The 20,562-nt window shown below is 43.5% G+C and overlaps 1 protein-coding gene across 1 annotated transcript in view; it reads right to left on the bottom strand.

Annotated features, from left to right (window-relative positions):
- Nucleotides 1-20,562, bottom strand: part of ADAMTS17 (ADAM metallopeptidase with thrombospondin type 1 motif 17) — a 386,843-nt gene that overhangs the window by 157,548 nt on the left and 208,733 nt on the right. The gene's annotated exons all lie outside the window — the stretch shown is intronic.

Raw genomic sequence — 20,562 nt, 5'->3', positions numbered from 1 at the left:
ATTTGTGTATTAGCACTAGCAGGTCTGGACATGGACAAACTGCTCAGAATGAGACGATTTATCCAAATAATTGAAGCAGATGCTGCCCGCCCCCTGCCCTGTGTGCTCGCCTGAGGGAGCTCCTGCTCACGGCACCCTCTGCAGGCCCACTTCCCAAGCCCCCCATCAGAGCCAACCACGAGGGATGGGCGCTGGCTTCCACCTCCCTCATGGGATGATTCAGAGGCAAGTTCCTCGTGCCTCTCAGAGGGTCCCAGTGGGATGGCCCCCTGGCCACAGCAGTAAGCTGCCCATCAATACACCTTTCTTGGCGAACCTCCCCTCTGTATGTCACTTCCTCGCTCCCTCAGTGCTTCCCGGGATCACTTCCCAGATAAACTAATTGCACCCAAATCCTTGCCTCATGGTCTAAAAATGGAGAACAGATGTACTTAAGGATCTGTGAAAGATGCAGTACTCCCAGGATGCCAAACCCCATCCCAGCCAGAAGGCCTGTGCTGCAGTGCGGAGACCTCACTCTCAAGGATGTGGCCAAAACGGACTGGCTGGCACCCTCCAGGGAGGGAGAAGGTCAGGCGTCCCCACAGCACAGCATGGTCTCAGTGAGGTTCGCAAACGTTGTGCCTCAATCCATTTAGATGTCTGCCTGTTCCAAGGATTCTCAAACAGCTGTACAAAATGGATGTGCAGCTCTGCAGTCCAAAGTAAAAAATGTTTTGAAGTTGATGAGGGGAAAATAAAGGAGAAACGGGAAAGGAAAGTGGAGCTGGAGGAGAAAGCAGAGCTGCAAAGAGCTATTATGAAAAGCCCAGAGCTCATTCTCAATTTTCAAGTGTGTGGAGCTGACGGGTGCCCTAAAGAAGTTGATGAGTCAAGCGGAATCCTGTGCCTTTAGGTTCAAAAAACCTCCACGCTCCCATTATTGTTCACCTCTCCATGGGATGGTAAAAAGATGTGAGCCACGAGTGCAGCACCAGCTGGTCCTATAAAGTTTATTGCACCTCATTAAATGTTTGATTCCCTGCCCTCTGACCTAAGAGTGCTTCAAAAGTGTGGTGTCAGGGTGTGGACACAAGTTCATGAGACAAGACTGACCCAGGAGGTGAATTTAGGGGGGAAGGAGAAATAGGTGCTGCATTAGGAGAGAGAGGAAGAGGGTGGCATTCACTATTTATTATACATTCTATAGACGGCACATTTTCTCATGAAACCTTTTTAATTATCAAAGAAAAGGAGAATGAGGCCAGACCAAGATTTCTTAAGCAGAACACAGAAAGCACTAACCCTAACAGAAAGCACTAATTAACTATGTATGATGTTTAAATTGAGAACTGCTGTTTATCCAAAGACACCTGGGAGAAAGAGGGGGAAGATAAAGACAGGATATTTGTCATGGATATAACCAACAAAATATTTGGATCCAGACTATTTATTTTCAAAACCTCCTACAGATCAATTAAGGAAAAGGGAGACCCAGTAGGAAAATATAGGCAAAAGACTTGAACAGACATTTGACAATAGAGGTTATCTGAATGGTCAATAAACGTATGAAAAGGTGCTCAGCTTCATCAGTTATCAGGGGACAGCATATTAAAACCACCATTTGAAACTCGACACATGAACCAGAATGGCTAGAATGAAAAAGATGGAGAACACCAAGTGCTGACAAGGATATGGTATATGGGGACTCTTCTGCGCTCATGATGAGATTTTTAAAAATGCATCATTTATTTAAGATTGTCTTATTGCTGTAGCTCCCAAATAAGTGATACAAATCAATGCAGAGGTTCTCTGCTGGATGTACACTGGAAAGCCAATTATTTGACACTGGAGTTTCAAAGAGAGGAAGAGTTTATTGCTGAGTGCAGTGCAAAGAGTATATATAAGACCTATTGGTCATAAATCTGCTTCCCTGAAATGGAGAAACTTACAGTATTTTCTAGCATTCACACAAAGGCAGGTAGGCTCAGGATGACAACGAGGTTAGAGACTGTCTAATAGCTGAACATGCACAGATTGCTTACATGCTTAGTTTACTTGGTTTGAAGTTGAGGCTATTGTGCATGTCAGGTGGGCCAACTCTGATTAGAAGTGCTCTGGTTTATTTAACAAGATTTCTCAGGAATTTGGGATGGCCCGTAGTGGGCGGACATTTTTTTTAAAATAAAATTTTATTGACACCTACCATTCATATGGGCTAATTCATTTTTAATCAACAAGGGGCTATGTGCAAGGGCACCCCACTTCAGGGCAGCAGAATAAGATGTTGAGATATCTTATAGCAGGGGGAGTAATGAGTTGTCTTCTTACATTCTAGTCATTGGGTTAAGGTCATACAGTTTCAAAACATAACATCAACTCTAAAGAAACAAGGTAGCTGGGTTGATACCTGTAACTGTTGTAATCAGAATTATAGATAGCTGTTTCTGGCTATTCCAAAGGCTAACATACATCAAGGTAACATATATAACATATATAATTCAGTAAACTATTACTGTTATTGGTATTTTCTTTTGGCTACACTGTAAGATATCAGAAGATAAGCAATTGCTTAAAATACAATTCAGTGAGTCAAAACACATCTGTCAATTTTTTGGTTACAATAAGGAAATATTAGTTTCCTGTCAAAGGAAAAAGTTTTTTACAGTAATACCCCCTTTTCCCTAATTTCTGTTAAGATGAAATGAGAAATTCTATCCTTGTTGCCTGATTTATATGTACTGGAGATGGTTGTATTTCACACAATTTATTCCCCTTGTGCATGGTGGTTGTTTTTTTTTTAAACACTGTGTAACATATATCTAATGTAAACTTCCCATTAAACCATTTTTAAGTGTGCAATTCAGTATTATTAATTATATTCACAATGTTTTATTACCATCACTATCACCATTATCAAAGCTTTTTCCTCATCCCACATAGAAATTATACCCTTTAAACAACAACTTCCCATCAGTTCCCTCCAGCCCCCAGTAACTGCTAAGCTACTTTCTTCCTCTATGAATTTGTTTATTTTAGATGTTTCATGAAAGTGGAATCATGCAATATTTGCCCTTTTGTGTCTGGCTTATTCCACACAACATTATGTCTTTAAGGTTCATCCATGTTGCAGCATATATCAGCACTTCCTCCTTTTAATTAAAATATATACTATATTTTGTTTACCTATTCATCTGCTGATGGTGTGACACCTTTGTTTTTTCTCACCTTTTGGCTATTGTGAATGATGCAGCTATGAACACTGGTGTGCATGTATCTGCTTGAGTTCCTACTGTCAATTCTTTGGGGTATATACCTAGAAATGGGATTGCTGGGTCATATTGTAGATCTATATTTAAACTCCAAGGAACTGCCAAACTGTTTTCTGCAGTGGCTGCACCACTTTACATTCCCATCAGCAACGTATGAGGGTTCTGATTTTTCCACATTGTTTTTTCCTTTAAAATTGCCATCATAGTGGGTATGAAATGGCGTATCTGGTTCAACAACCTTGGAAAACTTTTTGGTGGTATTTACTAAAACCAAAGATATGCACATTCTTTTATCCAGCAATTCCACTCCTAGGTACATACCAAAAAATGTGTGTACAGATTCACCACACATTCATAACGTTCATAGCAGCTCTGTTGTATTAGTCTCACATTGGAAACCCCAAATGCCCACCACCAGCAGGACAAAAACTATTGAATAGGAGAATAATGGGATAGTGGATGACTCCGTTTATATAAAATTCAAAAACAAATAAATCTATAATGTTAGGAGTCAGGAGAGAGTCACCTTTGGGGGGTGGTCAGGTGAGTAGAGACCGTGACAGGGCTTCTAGGGGTGTAATATTCTTTCACTTGATTTGGAGCTGGTTACATAGGGAAGTTCGGTTTAAAAACAAAGGGGAGATGTGCAGAGGAGACTCTAGAACTGTAGCCTCAGATCCAAGCTCAGCCAAAAACACTGTGTGTACCCAAGTCAAGCAATTACCCTTCCTGCAATTCATTTCGACAAAGTGGCCAAATGGGGTGGAATACACTTGTCACCATGAGGCTTTCTCAGATCGAAACATTTGCAAGTAAAGCAAATGCCTGGCGTCAATAGAACGCCCATACACTCTAAGCATTTACTGAGCCCAGGCCTCGGGCTCAGAGTTTTATTGGAATTCTCCCAGTACTCTCTCACCCATCTTGTAGGTTAGAATCTATATTCTTGCCACATTTGCCAATGAGGAAACAGAGTAAGTATTTACCCAAGTTGCAGAGCTGAAACAAGTCCTGAATCTAGAATGCATGCTCCTACCAATTGGTTCTACTGGCCCCCATTTCCCTCTTTCCACCTTCTCTGCTTCAGCCATCTCTTATAGTGGCAGTGGAATGGAATGCCTCTGTGCCCAGGTGCATGTGTTCCCTCCACATGGAATGTTCACTCTGTAAGCACTGTTGGCTGGTATAATCCTTGGTTTAAATGAAATGTCACACACTGAACATTGTGCTGCATCAGAGGCAGAGTGCAGGGAGGTGGGGAGTGCCCAGACTCCCCCAACCCTTCCTGCCCCTCAGGCAGCCACCTCTGTACTGCAGTACCTTTGTACTGCAGCCATCGGCCCAGAGCAAACAGCAAGGTCAATGGAAGCAGCTCTCTGGTTCTAGCCTTTGTTACCTTTCTAGCCACATTTAAGGTTCAGCAAAAACCATAGGAAGTGCATTTTGTCACATGGTTCCTCAAGGTGCCATGTGACAATTAAGTTAGCACCAAGCTCCCTTCACAGGAGTACTGTGGAAATTCGAAAAAGCATGGAGCTCTTCAAAAGAAAGCCACTATTGTTCATGGATGCAAGGTTTTGCCATTTTTCTTCAACTGGTGGTGTCCTTCTCAAGTGAAGGTTATTCTGATTTTCTTTTGACTTTGAGAGGCAGAGTCCTTCCTTTTCCGCCTGACCATCCCACTGAACAGCATGGTGTTTGGAGAGCAGCTGTAACTCAAAACAATACTGAAGAGAGTGGTTATGTAAAAACCCTCAAAAAATGTGTTGTTGGTAACACAAGCCAAGTGGGAGATAAAATGCTAAGAGTTGGATGAAAAAGTCACTAATCCAAAATTTCCACCAGTACTACTGCATATGAAGCCTTCCCCCAAGTTGGCATGCCAGCGCCAATCTGGAGGACTTTCTGATTCTGGGCTTGGTCACTCCTTCCCTCTTAAGGGGCACAGAAACTGCTGCCTGGCTGGGGTGGGCACTGGTGTGTGAGGGCATGGCCCATGGAATTCAGCTAGTGGGGTGTGGGATGGGAGTGGGGGACAAGAAATGAAGGATAACACGGAACTTGCAAAGAGTGGATTTTTCTCTGAGGAGGAGGTCTACTGTAAACTTCCAAACACTTCTGGAAAGTTGGGGTTGTCTGCCAAATTGGGGTAATTGCCAGAGTCCAATAGTTTTGAGGGAGGCTGCAGATGCTGGGCAGGCAGCTGAGACTCAGACAGGCAAGACAGCTTTCAACCTGGCATCCAGCTCAACATACTACTGTACAGCCCTGCCTGTCTGCACGGGTAGAGGCACAGCTCCAGGACCCGACAGCCACTCACTCTGGCCAGGTAAACCAGCATCAGAGGGTTTGGTTTCATTGAGATCCACGTTCCCAAACCTGGCTGAGCATGAGAATTGCTGGGGAACCTGTATATAAACACAGATCCCTGAAACCTGCCACCTCAGAAATTCTCTGACAGAAGATCTGGAGTGGGGCACGGTTTTCACTATTCACTGGAGATGCTGATGACCTACCAGGTTTAGAGACTACTGATATCAGAGAAAAGAATATTATTGCTCAAAGGTGAAATTTTGAAACCTCCAGCTTCCTGGATAACTTAGTCTCTCCATCTATCATGATATCCATGCATGTCTCCATGGGATTTGGGAAAGGGCAGAAAGAGGCTTTTTCAAGCCTGGGAACTGGAATTTGGCTGAGAGAGATCCTGGTCTAGAGAGCCATCCTTGGGGTTTATGGGCTCCCAAAGTATCAGGAGAAATGGCCTTGACAGCCCAGAGAAAGATACAGAAAAGAAGAAATGGACCTGACCCACGGTGACTGTTAAACAGTCTTTCCAGCTCTCCCACTGGTTCCAGGAAACGAGACAAAAGGAAAATAAAAACATCTAACATTTACTGAGTGTGTGTTACATGCTAAGTGTTTGAATTCATTTGCTATTTAATTCTCATAACAATCCTATGATGTGTAGGTAGAACATATTTTACCCATTTTTCAGAATAGAAGGCTGAGGCATGGAGATACCACATAGCATGCTCAAGAGGCAGAGGCAGGATGGGAACCGTGGGCAGCTGGACTCTAGAGGCTGCTTAATGCCCGTGCCCTCTGGACATCACCTCCACACTCCTGAGATGCCGTGAGAATCAAACAGAAAAGAGCAAAGGGGAAAACAGAACGTATAGCACTCTAAGACCTTTCACCCTTCTAGATGCTCTGAGCATGCCGAAACAGCTTACAGCTTCTGTGCTCAGACAGTTTTTAAAAAAAATAGCATCTCATGCATGTCTCAGTCCCCTGTGAATGCTGTGACAGGTAGGCACACTTAAGTGGACCAGCAAGGCTGGCGAGCGTCACTTCTGCACCAGCTCTTCCTTCTGTATGTGGCAGTCACGTGTGGACATAGGAGGAATAATGGCGTGACATGCTGCTGAGAAGCCAGTAGGGTAAGGACATATACAGGTGCTCATTACACAGCACTTTTCAATGGAGAGTCCCCAGGAACTGAGTGGTGAGGGGGACAAGACAAATAGCCCTTTCATGGTGGGAAGGGGTGGTGGCTTCATGAGGCCATATATGTGATCAGGGTGTGGCCCTCACCTCTGTCCTTCTGGTTTCTTTCTCCAGTAGCAACACCAGACCCTTTCTTCCCACTGACAAGGCTACTTTGGCCTCCTCCCCCTCTGTTTCACCTGATGGAAGAGCTGAGCTTAAAGACAGCTCTAGTCTTGCAACTGCCTTGTCTTGCAGTGACTGCTTTGTGATGGTAAAAAAAAAGATCAACTGGGCTAATTGTGTAAAGTTCATTATCCTTTCCTCACATTTATTTACCCTCAAATGTTTATAACTTTTATGTTTGGACTTTCTTGAAATGCTTTACTGAATTAAAAACATCACATTACCATTGGCTAAAAGAGGAGACAGCTGTATTTGCCAATGACTTCTGCAACAAATGCCAGCGATCGATGCCAATTTTTTCTCTGTAGTTCATATTTCCACAGACAGCTCTGAGGCTTACAATACTAGCATTCTGCAGACAGACATGAAAGATTCAATGGTGATGATGATGTGTATGTGTGTAGTAATGGGGGGGCGGGGCGGGGAAGAAGGGCTCAAAAGCCCTAAAAATGAAAATGGACTGTATCTTGATTTTTCTTAGTTTTCTGGTATACAAGTGTTTGTTTCTTTGTTTTTTTTTTTAAAGATTTATTTATTTATTTCTCTCCCCTTCCCCCCCACCCTCCGCCCCGGTTGTCTGTTTCTGTGTCTATTTGCTGCGTCGTCTTCTTTGTCTGCTTCCGTTGTCAGTGGCACAGGAATCTGTGTTTCTTTTGGTTGCATCATCTTGTTGTGTCAGCTCTCCATGTGGGCGGCGCCATTCTTAGGCAGGCTGCACTTTCTTTCATGCTGGGCGGCTCTCCTTATGGGGCGCACTCCTTGCGCGTGGGGCTCCCCTACGCGGGGGACACCCGTGTGGCACGGCACTCCTTGTGTGCATCAGCACTACACATGGGCCAGCTCCACATGGGTCAAGGAGGACCGGGGTTTGAACCCCGGACCTCCCATGTGGTAGACGGATGCCACTGGGCCAAGTCTGCTTCTCTGGTATACAAATGTTGAAGGAAGTAGCAGCCTTGTTAGTATTTGAGGGTTGGTCCCAAAAAACTGTAACAATGTTTTTTCCAAGTTATTTATTTTAAACATTTGATTGGCCTTAAAACAGCTACTGGCTATTAGTGCCAAAAGAAGAGCACACAGGAAGGCTGCATTTGGAATTACACCCTGAGAAGAGCTGTATCTCATGGCAAATCAGTGCTTGCTTCTGGGTACGAGACTCTAGCCTGAGAATCCCTAGCACCAGCCTCCCAGGCTTTTCTGTACTACAGGGCAACTGGTAGAGACTCAGAACCCCTTGGCAGCCCCTTAGTTGTAAATGCATAAAATATAATACCTAAGTGTGTGGGTTTGAAACTATGAATGTTCTTAAAGTTAATTCAACTCCTATGGCTATGGACCCACTGTAAGTAGGATCTTTTAGTGAGTAGGATCTTAACTTCAGCTGAGATGTGACCCACCTCAGTCGGGTGGATCTTGATCCTCTTACTGTGTCCTTTATAAGAGAATGAAATTCAGACAGAGAGAAAGCTGCAGAAGCTGAAAATAATGAGACCTGGAAGAGAAGGGAGAACCCAGCAGATGCCGCCATATGCTTTGCCATGTGAAAGAGAAGTTCAAGATCACCAGCAGCCAGGCTTTGGGAAGAAAGCATGGCCTGAGGATGCCTTGATTTGGATATTTTTCTCAGCTTCAAAACTGGAAATTTGTAAGTTAATAAATCCCCATTGTTAAAAGCTGATCCATTTCATGGTATCTGTATTTTGGCAGCCTAGCAAACTAGAACAATAAGATACGAAGAAAACCAATTAAACTGACATATGGTTATCCAAGTACAAAAAAAAATCCAAATTTGTGATACCATGTATATGTTTCTCATTATCAACACATGAAATAACAAGACCTGACCCTGGGTCTAATAACTGCCATGATTCTGACACAGTACAGGGTGTCAACATTTCAAGATACCTGCCATGATTGTGATTTGGCATGAAAGTATGTGTGATTTCTACTCACAGTGACAGTCATAGGTTCTGCTAAGGTGGCTGTGGCATATTGCTGACATTATAAGGGAAGGAAATACTAGTTTCAGTTGCAGGTGGGTGAAGAATAAAGGTGAATTTCTTTTTCACTCCCAGTTCACGAATCCTCTGTAATCTACCGACCGACCCCTAGGAGCTGGTCATAAACTTTAGTGCAAGCACAAAGGGGTGTAAAAGAGAAACATGATCCCCTGTGGCTGGAAGGGCTCCACCTTCTACCAGTGTCCAGACAGCGCCATTCTTTAGGCAGATAAGCTTTTCTTCCTCCTAAAAGGCAGAAGCAAGATGAAAAACTCTATCCATTGGTAGTCTTGTTGGTTGGTAGTTTTACAAAAATAGAATCTATCCAGTTTCTTTTCTTATTTTCATACTCTGGGTTCCAAAATAAAAAGTTTGACTCTCCAGCCCTGGTGTGTTTCATGTTCTATGCTTTTGTCAGTGTCCGACCTGCTATATTTTCTTTCTATTTTCTTTTCTGTAATAAACGTAGAAGTTCAGACATTTTTAAGATGAGAGACTCACACAAAACAATTGCCTCATTACTGAATAGATGCTTTTTCCAAACTATTCCTGGAGGTTTTGAACAAGAAGTCCAGCTGAGGTGCTCAAGAACAGAAGTTCTCATTGGCATTATCTCCGTTGAGAACAAGAAAAGTTTTCTCAACTCCTGTGCATCAATGTGAGTTTTAAGAAAGAGATGCCCCCAATTATTGGAGTTGTAAGTTCTTCACTATACTCATTCCTCTAAAACTCTGGGCTTTCTTTTTCACACAGTTTCACACAGTTTAGTAAATAGTACTATTTTTCCCAGCAAAGGGGGCCACTGGAGGATTTTTGTGCTCCTCCCCCTACCCCAAAGATATGTTCAAGTCCTAATCTTCAGTTCTGTAGGTGTGGGCTCATTTGTAAATGGAGTCATCAAAGATCCAAACTGAACCATGTGGGCCTTAAGCTGATTTGACTGGGGTCTGTATAAGCAGAAGAAATTTGGATACAGAGACATAAGTCACAGGAAGAGACAAAAAGAGACAGATTGCCATGTGAGAGGCAGAGATAGAGCCACCACCAAAACCCTACAGAAAGCATGGCCTGCCAGTTCTTTGATTTTATTCTTCAAGCCTCCCAAACTGTGAGACAACAGACTGCCATTGTTTAAGCCAACCAGTTCTAGGGTATTTTGTTACAGTAGACCTGGCAAACTAAGACAGGTAAGCATCAAAACTGATCACTAGGATCAAGAACCAGCAAGATGGCAGTGGAGTAAGGAGCTACTAGAATCATCTCCTGCTACAGGGCAGTTAGCAAACACCCAGAGCTCTCTGGAGCTAGCTGAAGCACCTGTTTGGGGCTCCAGGAGATCAGAAGGGCATCCTGCAAAGTCCTTGAAGAAGTGGAAGGAGGAGACTGCCCATCTGCAGAAAAGACTCATAAGTAGAGGCTCCATGCCGTGGAGGCTGGTGACCATCCTCCACTGGAAGCACAAGCCACCTCAGGAACTATTCTGCAGCTGGAATTGAAAGCTCTACTTCCCGAAAACAGGGAGGAAAAGACAGTTGGGCACCAATTTCACCTATGATGAGGAAATTCAGTGGGTTACAGTACAATCCTGAGAATAGCTAAACTTTGAGCCTGTCCAAGTCAGAAAGAGGCTGGGAGCTACCATCTTAACTCCGCACCTGGCACAAGGGGAAGCGGGGCGGACTGAAAATCCCAGTGCTGGTGGGGACCGGCTTCTTTCCATCCAGATCATATTGCAGGTCTAGCCTAGGCCCCAGTGCCACCTCCAGCAGGGAGGAAGCTGTGGGGACCTGCGCCAGCCTCTCCAGGAAATTACGGGCCAAGCTGTGGAGGCCGGTGATCATCATGTACTCTGGCGGCACGAGTCAACCCAGGAACTATTCTATGGCTGGAATTGGAAGCTCCATTTCCCAGAAACAGGGGAGGAAGAGATGGTTGGCTGCTAATTTCGGCTACTGAATTGGAGACTTGGCTGGCTGAGAGATAACCTTGGGTACAGTTGGGGTGAGAACCAGCCCAAGTCAGAAAGAGGCCAGGAGCCACCATTCTGACTCTGCCCACAGCCTGAAGGGAAGCCGGGCTGACTGAAATTCTCAATGTCAGCAGTTTTTTTCATGCATCAGACTGCAGCATGCCTAGGCTACAGCCCCGCCTCTGGCAGGGAGGAGGCTGAGGAGCCCTATACCAGCCTATATAGGCAATTGCAGGTAACTTTGGCTAACATAGACTGAAAATCAGAAGTCTACCAGGGCAACAGCGGTCATCTTGGACCCATACTGCATAGACTGCTGCCCACACTTGCAGCTCCATCCCTGCCCCAGGCAGGGGAGAAAGGGATGTGAGGCTTCATCAGTCTCTCTGGGCAACTACAGTCTAGGCCTGCATGTGGATTAGTTCACACAGCTGTGACTCTGTCCCTACCCCTGGCAAAGGAGAAAGTTGGAAGAAGCTTGATCAGTCTTCTGGGGTAATGAGGGCAGCTTGAGCCTCCACAGCTTACAGCACCAACTACATGCTTGGCTCCCACTGCACAACCAGCAAAGGAGAAAGGGCAAGAAGCCCTAAACAAAAGAGAAAACCTGCACCCAGAATAAATACTCTAGTAAGCCAAATGCAAAGACACCAACAAAAAATTACAATCCACACCAAGAAACAGGAAGCTGTGACCCAGTTAAAGCATAAGATAAGCCTCCAGATGACATAAAGGAGTTGAGACAACTAATTATAGATGTTCAAACAAATCTCCTTAATTCAATGAGATGGCTAAAGAGATTAAGGATATTAAGAAGACAGCGGATGAGCACAAAGAATTTGAAAGCATACATAGAAAAATAGCAGACCTTATGGGAATGAAAGGAGCAATCAATGAAATTTTAAAAACACTGGAGTCATATAATAGCAGATTTGAGGAGGAAGAAGAAAGGATTGGTGAGCTTGAAGAAAAGGCCTTTGAAAGTGAACATACAAAAGAACAGATGAAGAAAAGAATGGAAAAAATTGAACAAGGGCTCAGGGAACTAAATGACAGCAAAAGGCATACAAACATATGTGTCATGGGTGTCCCAGAAGGAGAAGAGAAGGGAAAAGGGGCAGAAGGAATATTTAAAGAAATAATGTTAGAAAATGTCCCAACCCTATTGAAGGACATAGATATCCCTGTCCAAGAATCACACCGTACTCCCATCCAAAAAAATCCAAATAGACCATCTCCAAGACACATACTCATCAGAATGTCAAAGGCCAAAGACAAAAAAAGAATTCTGAGAGCGGCAAGAGAAAAGCAATGCCTAACATATAAGGGATATCCAATAAAATTAAGTGCTGATTTCTCACCAGAAACCATGGAGGCAAGAAGACAGTGGTCTGATATATTTAAGATACTATAAGAGAAAACTTCCGGCCAAGAATCTTATACCCACAGCAACACTGTCTTTCAAAAATGAGGGTGAAATCAGAATATTCACAGATAAACAGAAACTGAGAGAATTTCTAAGCAAGAGACCAGAATTTTAGGAATCCTAAAGGGTGTGCTACAGCCTGAAAAGACAAGACAAGAGGGAGGGGCCTGGAAGAGAGTCTAGAAATGAAGATTATATCAATAAAACTAAAAGTGTCAAAAGAGTGGTGAAAATAAATAGGACAGATAAAACTCAAATAGTCAGGAATAAACTTAACCAATGATGTAAAGCACTTGTATTCAGAAAATTTCAACTCAATGTTAAAACAAATAAAAAAAGCCCTAAATAACTGGAAGAACATTCCATGCTCATGGATTGGAAGACTAAATGTCATTAAGATGGCAAGTCTACTCAAATTGATATACAGATTTAATGCAATCCCAATAAAAATTCCACCAGCATTAAAGAAAAAATTGAAAACATGATCATTAAATTTATTTGGAAGGGTAAGGAGTCCTGAATAGCCCAAAACATCATAAAAAGGAAAAGTGAACCTTCATCTCCAGACTTTAAATCATAATACCTACCTATAGTGGTAAAAACAGCATGGTACTAGCCTAAAGACAGATCCAATAGATCAATGGAACCAAATTTATGGTTTAGAAATGGACCCTCACAGGTATGGTCAAGTGAGTTTTGACTAGTCTGCAAACAGCTCAGGCAGAACAATCCATTCAGCAATTGGTGCTGAAAGAATTGGACATCCATAGCTGAAAGAAGGAAAGAGGACCCCTATCTCAAACTTTATCCAAAAATTAACTCAAAATGGATCAAAAAACTAAAAATAAAAGCAAGAACCATAAAACTACTAGAAGAAATTATTGGCTCAAGTGAAAAGGCCTCTGCCTACCACATGGGAGGACCCAGGTTCAACCCGTGGGGTCTCCTGGTGAAAAAGAAGAAGAGAAAGCATGTCTGTGCGGCAAGCTAGTACCTGTGTGGTGAACCAAGAGCCCACATGGTGGGCCGAGTGCCCACGTGGTGAGCTGAGTGCCCATGTGGATGTCTGCATGGCGAGCAAAGTGCCCACACCAGTGCCCCTGTGGCCAGCCAAGTCCTTGTATGGCGAGCCAAGTGCCCTTGAGGTAAGCTGAGTGTCCGTGCAAGAGCCTGCATGGTGAGTCGAGGGCCCATGTGAGTGCCTGCATGGCGAGCCAGTGCTCACACAGTGAGCTGAGTGCCCTCATGAGTGTCCATGTGGTGAGCCAAGTGCCTATATAGTGAGCCGAGTCCTCATGTGAGTGCCTGCATGGTAAGCCAGTGCCTGCATGGTAAGCCAGTGCCCACAAGGTGAGCCAGTGCCCGCGTAGCGAGCTGAGTGCCTGCGTGGTGAGCCAGTGCCTGCATGGTGAGCCAGTGCCTGTGTGGCGAGCCAGGGCCCACGCGATGAGCTGAGTGCCTGCCTGAGTGCCCATGTGGCGAGCCAAGTGCCTGTGTGGTGAGCCAAGTGCTCGTGCAGTGAGCCGAGTGCTCACATGAGTGCCCATATGGTGAGCAAGTACCCACATGGTAAGCCAGTGTCTGCGTAGCGAGCTGAGTGCCTGCATGGTAAGCCAGTGCCTGCACAAGAGAGTCACGCAGCAAGATGATGACGCAATAAAAGAGCTATAAAGGGGAGAGTAAAGGTGAAGCATAGCAGACCAGGAATGGAGGTGGCGTAATTGACACTGAACTCTCTCTACATCAGAGGTCCCCAGGACTGAATCTCAGTGAATCCTAGGAGAGAAAGATGAGAAGAGAAGACAAAAAGAAAAATAGATACAGAAGATCACACAGCAAATGGACACAGATTGCAAAAACAGCATGGGTGGGGGAGGGGGAGAAGGAGGGGGAGAAAAAGAGTCATAATGCTTATAAAGATCAATTATGACACAGGACTAAAAGACATTTTTGATTGCTTCTGGATGTCTCTGGCTATCTCAGGAGTACAGATTTTGGATGATGCTTCAATTTTGCACTACCTCCAAGAGTTCAAGAAGGAGAAATGCTGAACCTGAAGATTTACAGATATTAGTTCTCTTCTCCCAAAGATGGGAATCAATGCTAGCCAGGAAGGTAATAATGACACAGATATCAATTTACATATTTGGGTAGTGACTCTGAGACAGGTCCTGTTCTCAATACAACCAAGTATAAACTCACCCTAAGCCTGAGATTTTACCTTTGAGGACACTTAAAGCACAAAGAAAAAAAAAGAGACAGTCACTAGGAACTAGAAGTCACTAGAAGTCAGATCAGACTCACTGCACTTACTTGAACAGTTTCTTGTCCTGGGAGGAAGCTCCTGTGAAGCATTTAACAAAGTTTTACATGTTATGTTGTTGAACCAGAAGGTGAAATGTGAAACCAAGACCAGAGGGTCAATATATTACATGAAGAAGACTAAAAGGGTTACTTCTTGACTCCAAGCTTTCCACAGGTTTATCAGTGGTTGGATGAAGCCACATAATAGACCTAAGAAGTTTGTTGTTAAGATCCCAGCTGGATGAAAGCATAGCACATATTTATTAAATGCCTTCCATGTGCCAGACACTGCTCAAGGCAGGTGGGAAACACTAGCAGGCAAAAGCAAAGATTCCTCATCTTGGAGGGTTTTGATTTAGCAGAGGGAGTGTAACAGTTTGATATGGTTCATGAATTCCAAAAATAGGTATTGGATTATGTTTGTAAACTGCTCTGTACCTGGGCATGATTAAATTATGAATCGGGCTTTGATTGAGCCATGTCAGTAGGGTGTTGAGTCTCTGCCCCTTGGTGGGTTGGGGATCCACAGATAAAAGACATGGCAAGGACAGAGCTGGAGTTTTGATGTTGGAGTTTTGATTTGGAGTTTTTGATGCTGGAGTCTTGACCTGGAGCCCCAGAAAGTAAGCACACAGAAGAGCCTGGTTGTGAGGAAAGAGAAGCAAGTTTTGGGAAGAAAGGAACCCTGAACCTGGAAAGAAGCAAGTTCCAGGAAGAGAGGAACCCAGGAAGCCTGATCCCTGGTAGATGTCAGCAGCCATCTAGCTCCAACATGGGCAAAAGACTTTGGTGAGGGAAGAAACTTACACTTTATGGCCTGGTAATTGTAAGCTTCTACCCCAAATGAATACCTTTATAAAAACCAACCCATTTCTGGTATTTTGCATCAGCACTCCTTTGGCTGACTAATACAGGGAGATTTTCTAAAACAACAGTCAAATAAATAAATGAATTATATAGTATTTTAGAAGATGATAAGTGTTATGGAAGTAGGGCATTGCAGGGGGTGAGGGAGGAGGGTTAGCAGTTTGTAATTTCAAATATGGTAGTCAGGGTAGACCTCTTGAGAAGGACACATTAAAAAGAACTCAAAAGAGGAGGATAAAAAAATCAATGTAATATACCACATTAAAAGAATAAAGGAAAAACCCACATGATCATCTCAATCCGAAAAGCCATTTGATAAAATCCAGCATACCTTTATGATAAAAATTATTAGAAAACTAGGAATAGAAGGAAACTTCCTCAACATGGTAAAGGTTACATGGAACATCTGTGGCTCACATCATACTCAATGGTGCGAGACTGGCAGCTTACTCTCTAAGAACAGGAATAAGACTTGCCCACTGTCATCAATGTTATTCAACATTGAACTGGAAGTTCTAGCCAAAGAAATTAGGGAAGAAAAGGAAATAAAAGAAACAAAAGGCATTCAGCTTAGAAAAGAAGAAGTAAAACTTGCCCTATTTGTATATGATATCATCCAATATATAGAATATCCTGAAAAATCTACAACAAAGCTGCTGGAACTAAAAAATGAATTTAGCAAAAAAATCAACATGCAAAAATTAGTAGTGTTTGTATATACTAGTAATGAACTATATGAAGAGGAAAACAAGGAAGAAAATACCATATACAATAGCAACTAAAAGAACAAAATATCTAATCAAATATATTAGTCTGCCAAAAGGGTGCTGATGCATAGTACAAGAAATAGGTTGACTTTTATAAAGGGTATTTATTTGGGGTAAAAGTTTACAGTTACAAAGTCCTAAAGAGTTAAGCTCAAAGTTGCTTTCTCACCAAAGTCAGCTGCCACATTTGAATGGAGATGGTCGCTGATCTCTGCGGGGGTTTAGCATCCCCTCTGGGCTTCCTCTCTCTCGGCTGTAGATGGGCATAGGGCTTGTTTCTCAGGGCTTCCTCTCTCTCCTGGCATAGGGCTCATTTCTTTCTGGGCATTCTATGTCAGTCTCAACTCTTTTTGGTCTCGTCACGAGGTCAACTTCAAACTATCAGGTGAATGCCTCATCTCTTCCCTGGGGCCCCAGGATCAAAAATAACAGAGCTCACTCTCTTCCAATGTGTCTTCTTGAATGTTGGTTTATATCAGCCCACCAATGGGGTGGGGACTCAACCTGAGTCACGCCCTACTGATGTGGTGGAATAAAAGCCCGAATCTTAACAGGTAATTTAATCAAGGACCTCTCAACAGAATCAGTATAATCAAAGGGTATCATATCTAAAAGAATAGATTAGTTTACAAACATTCTCTTTCTCCTTTTGGGATTCACAAAAATAATCTGAAACCATCACACCAAGGTTTCAAAATTCCAAAAAGTTTCTTTGCAGAAAAGCCAATCATCAAATTTATTTGGGAGGGTAAGGTGGCCCAAATAGCCAAATCAATCTGGAAAGAGAATAAAGTTAGAAGACTTACAACTCCCAATTTTAAAATTTAACACAAAGCCACAGTAATCAAAACAATGTGGGACTGGCACAAGCACAGACATATAGACCAGTGGAACTAAACTGAGAGTTTAAAAAATCAATAAACTCACATTTATGGCCAAGTGAGTTTTGACAAAGGGGCGAAGTCCATTCAATTGCGGAAGAATATTCTCTTCAACAAATGGTGCTGGGAAAAACTGGATGTCCACATGCAATCAAATGAAGATGGACTCCGACCTCACATCATATACAAAAATCAACTCAAAATAGATAAAAGACCCAAATGAAAGAATCAGAACTATACAACTACTCACAACAAAACATAGAAAAACATCTTCAAGACCTTGTATTAGACAATGGTTTCTTTGACTTTCCACCCAAAACATGTGCAAGAAAAAAAAAAAAGAAGCTACATGTGACTTCATCAAAATTAAAAACATTTGCAAGTCAAAGGAATTTATTATGAAAGTAAAAAGACAACCTACAGAATGGGAGAAAATATTTGGAAACCACATATCTGACAAGGATTTAACATCTAGCATAAAAAGAAATTGTACAACTCAACAACAAAAAGATAACCCAATTTAAAAATGGGCAAAAGATTTGAGTAGGTATTTCTCCAAAAAATGTCCTTTCTCCAAGTGGACAAAAAGCACATGAAAAGACGTTCAACATTATTAGCCATTAGGGAAATGCAAAACAAGACTACAATAAAATCTCATTTCATACCCACTATAATGGCTACTATTAAATAAAAGGAAAATCACAAGTGTTAGAAAAAATTTGGAGAATCTATACATCCCCACATGTTACTAGGATAAAAATTTTAGTTAAAAAAACAGGACTATACAACACAAACAGGGAACCCTAATGTAAACCATGAATTAGAGTTAAGGTACAATTATAATAACATTCTTTCAACAGCTGTAACAAAGTCATGGTGTGAATGTGAGGTGTTTATAATGGGGGTAGAGGTATATTGGAACCTGTATTTTCTGCATGATTTTCCCATAAACCTATAATTTCTCTAAAAGGGAATTATTCCTGTGGATAAACTATAGAAAAAGGAAACAGCCAGCATGAAGAGGGTTGTGTCTCTGCTAGGGATCTGCCTGGTGGGTGAGGGAAGAGCAGGAAAGGCCAGTATGGCTGGAACAGAGTAAGTGAAAGAGAGTGTAGAGGGAGGTGAGGCTGGGGAGGTAAGGGGAGGGGTGCACGCCAGCACGAGCGAGAGAGGGTTACAGGGAAGAAGAAAGGTCCAATGCATCCAGATGCCTGTTTAACTTAACATCCATGGAGATCCAGAACTATACAGGCCTGGAAGGAGGAGAATGATGATAAAGCACGCCCTAGAATCCTGAAAGGTGGCATTGCATTGCTTTGGATTTGGTGGAAATGACGTGTCTCCAGGCACACGGATCTCATGCTATCTCTGCACTGTCATGGACCCTCTGAAACTTCTCCTGGCAGATGAGAGTCATCAACTCACTGGAAGGTTCAGGAAGCTGGGGCGGGCCAGCAGGATGCCTCTCAGCTGGCATGCAAGAGTACAAATGAGAGCCTCTGCAAGCCCTATGGTGGCTGATGGCAGGCACTGACACCCTGATGCAGGTGGCTGGGGATGAGCAGAGATGGGCTTGTCACATCCCCCACATGGGTGACGTCCAACCTGCCTGCTGTGGGGAGGAAGGCACAGGTCCTCTGGGATGTGATGTGGGAGGCAGCTTCCCCTTCCTGAGGTCTGGAAGGGACCCTGGCCAGCATGCTACACGGGAAGATGGGAGAGGAGGATCCAGGGCAACGTTCTGGATAAAACAGCGCAGCAGGAGGCGATGGCCTGGTTTGGAGGCATTGCCCTTTCCTGCACCCCCCACAATGGCAGGTTCTGCCCTGACTTGGACCAATTCATTCAGGAAGTACTCAGCAGCATCCTGTCTCATGGAGACTGCGCTGACCTAGTTTTGCTGGCCAAATGGCCAGAGCCCCCATTCTCAAGGCACTGCCCCTCGGTCTGCCTTGGAGCTGGCCCTGGCCTGAGCTCTGCTCTGGGAACCTGCCCTGGTCTCTGGACCTCCTTTCTGAGACTGGGTGCTGTCCTGAGTCTTTGCCCTTGGACAGCCCTCCCTGAGGCCGCCTACTTGCTGGGGGGTCTCCTGAGTCTCCCATAACCTTAGCTGGCTCTCCTACTTGTGTGCCTTTTCTGCCCTTGGTTGGAGGGATGAAGGGAGACACTGTCCCTCCCTCTGAGCCCCACTCCTCCCCACAAGCTGGAGCATGGAGCTAGGGCCACCCCTGTCTGTACACAGATGGATCCAGGCTCCATGCAAACTGCCCTGTTCCAGGTCCAGGCATGCCCCTACTGGTACCCTCTGCACTCCCCACCCCCCATTCACAGAACTGACCATGCACGTGCCTTGCAGTCTGTAACAAGGTATGAGCTCCAGAGGTGCACGGACTTGGGTTCAAATCCCAGCTCTGCCACCTACTAACTGAGGTGTTGTGAATGCTCTCTTAATCTCTAAGACTTGGTATTGGCTTCTGTGAACTGGACATAGGAATTTAGGAACTGTGAGGACAAAGTGGCTTATTCATGGCAGGACCAAATTTACAGCATTGTCAATTAGTAGAAAGTTGTCAATGGTGGAATTGTCACTGGCAGCTTACATCGACTTAAAACTTGTTACTTTTGCTCAATCTGATATTCTCCAGCATGTACATATTTAAAATCTCTTCCATATCTGTTTCAAATTGGAAATAAAGTGACACTGTAACACTTGCAAGGATGGGTTAGTTTTTTACATTTTCATTTTGTTTTTCTTCTTTTTTTTCTTTATTTCTTCTTTTTCTGGGGTTACTTTTCTTTTCCCCTAGTGTCCTAAAGTTTTAATGTTAAAACATTAATGAAGTCATTGGTGTCTCCCTCTGCAAAACTGCATGTGTGTGGGAGTGTATGTGTGCAAGCAACTGCATGTGTGGGTGTGAATATGTGTGCCTACCTCTGGGTGCACCTGTGTACATACCTGTGCAGGCATGTATAGGTGTTCATATGTATGAATGGGTGGTGCATATACACAAAGAGTCAATTCTCATTCACAGGAGTTATGTTCTAGAAAGCAGCTGTAAACTCTAAATTAGCAAATACTGAACCACTGCTCCAAGGGAAATACAGGGTTAGCTTCCTGTGAGCCTCTGGTCATAACATCTTCACCAACTAATACTTACCCTTGTTTTATATGCATTTCTATTGAAAGACATATTATTTAATATGTATTATTGATTCATTAACATGAAATCCACAGGCAGCAGATCATAACTCACGCCTAAACGAAGCCCTTCTAACACATATTTCTCTCAGTGCAGCATTTCGCGGCCTTCTTGTGCCTAGGAACACTAGTCAGCACTTCAGGGGTATGTGAGGGGCCACTTTAAACAGCTGAACCACCAAGGAAAAACACAGAATTGTGAAAAATGTGGCACTCTATACAT

This window comes from Dasypus novemcinctus, chromosome 3 (assembly GCF_030445035.2).
Source record: "Dasypus novemcinctus isolate mDasNov1 chromosome 3, mDasNov1.1.hap2, whole genome shotgun sequence".
NCBI lineage: Eukaryota > Metazoa > Chordata > Mammalia > Cingulata > Dasypodidae > Dasypus > Dasypus novemcinctus.
Note: the sequence above shows the minus strand (reverse complement) of the source record. Positions and strands in the feature narration are given on the sequence as shown.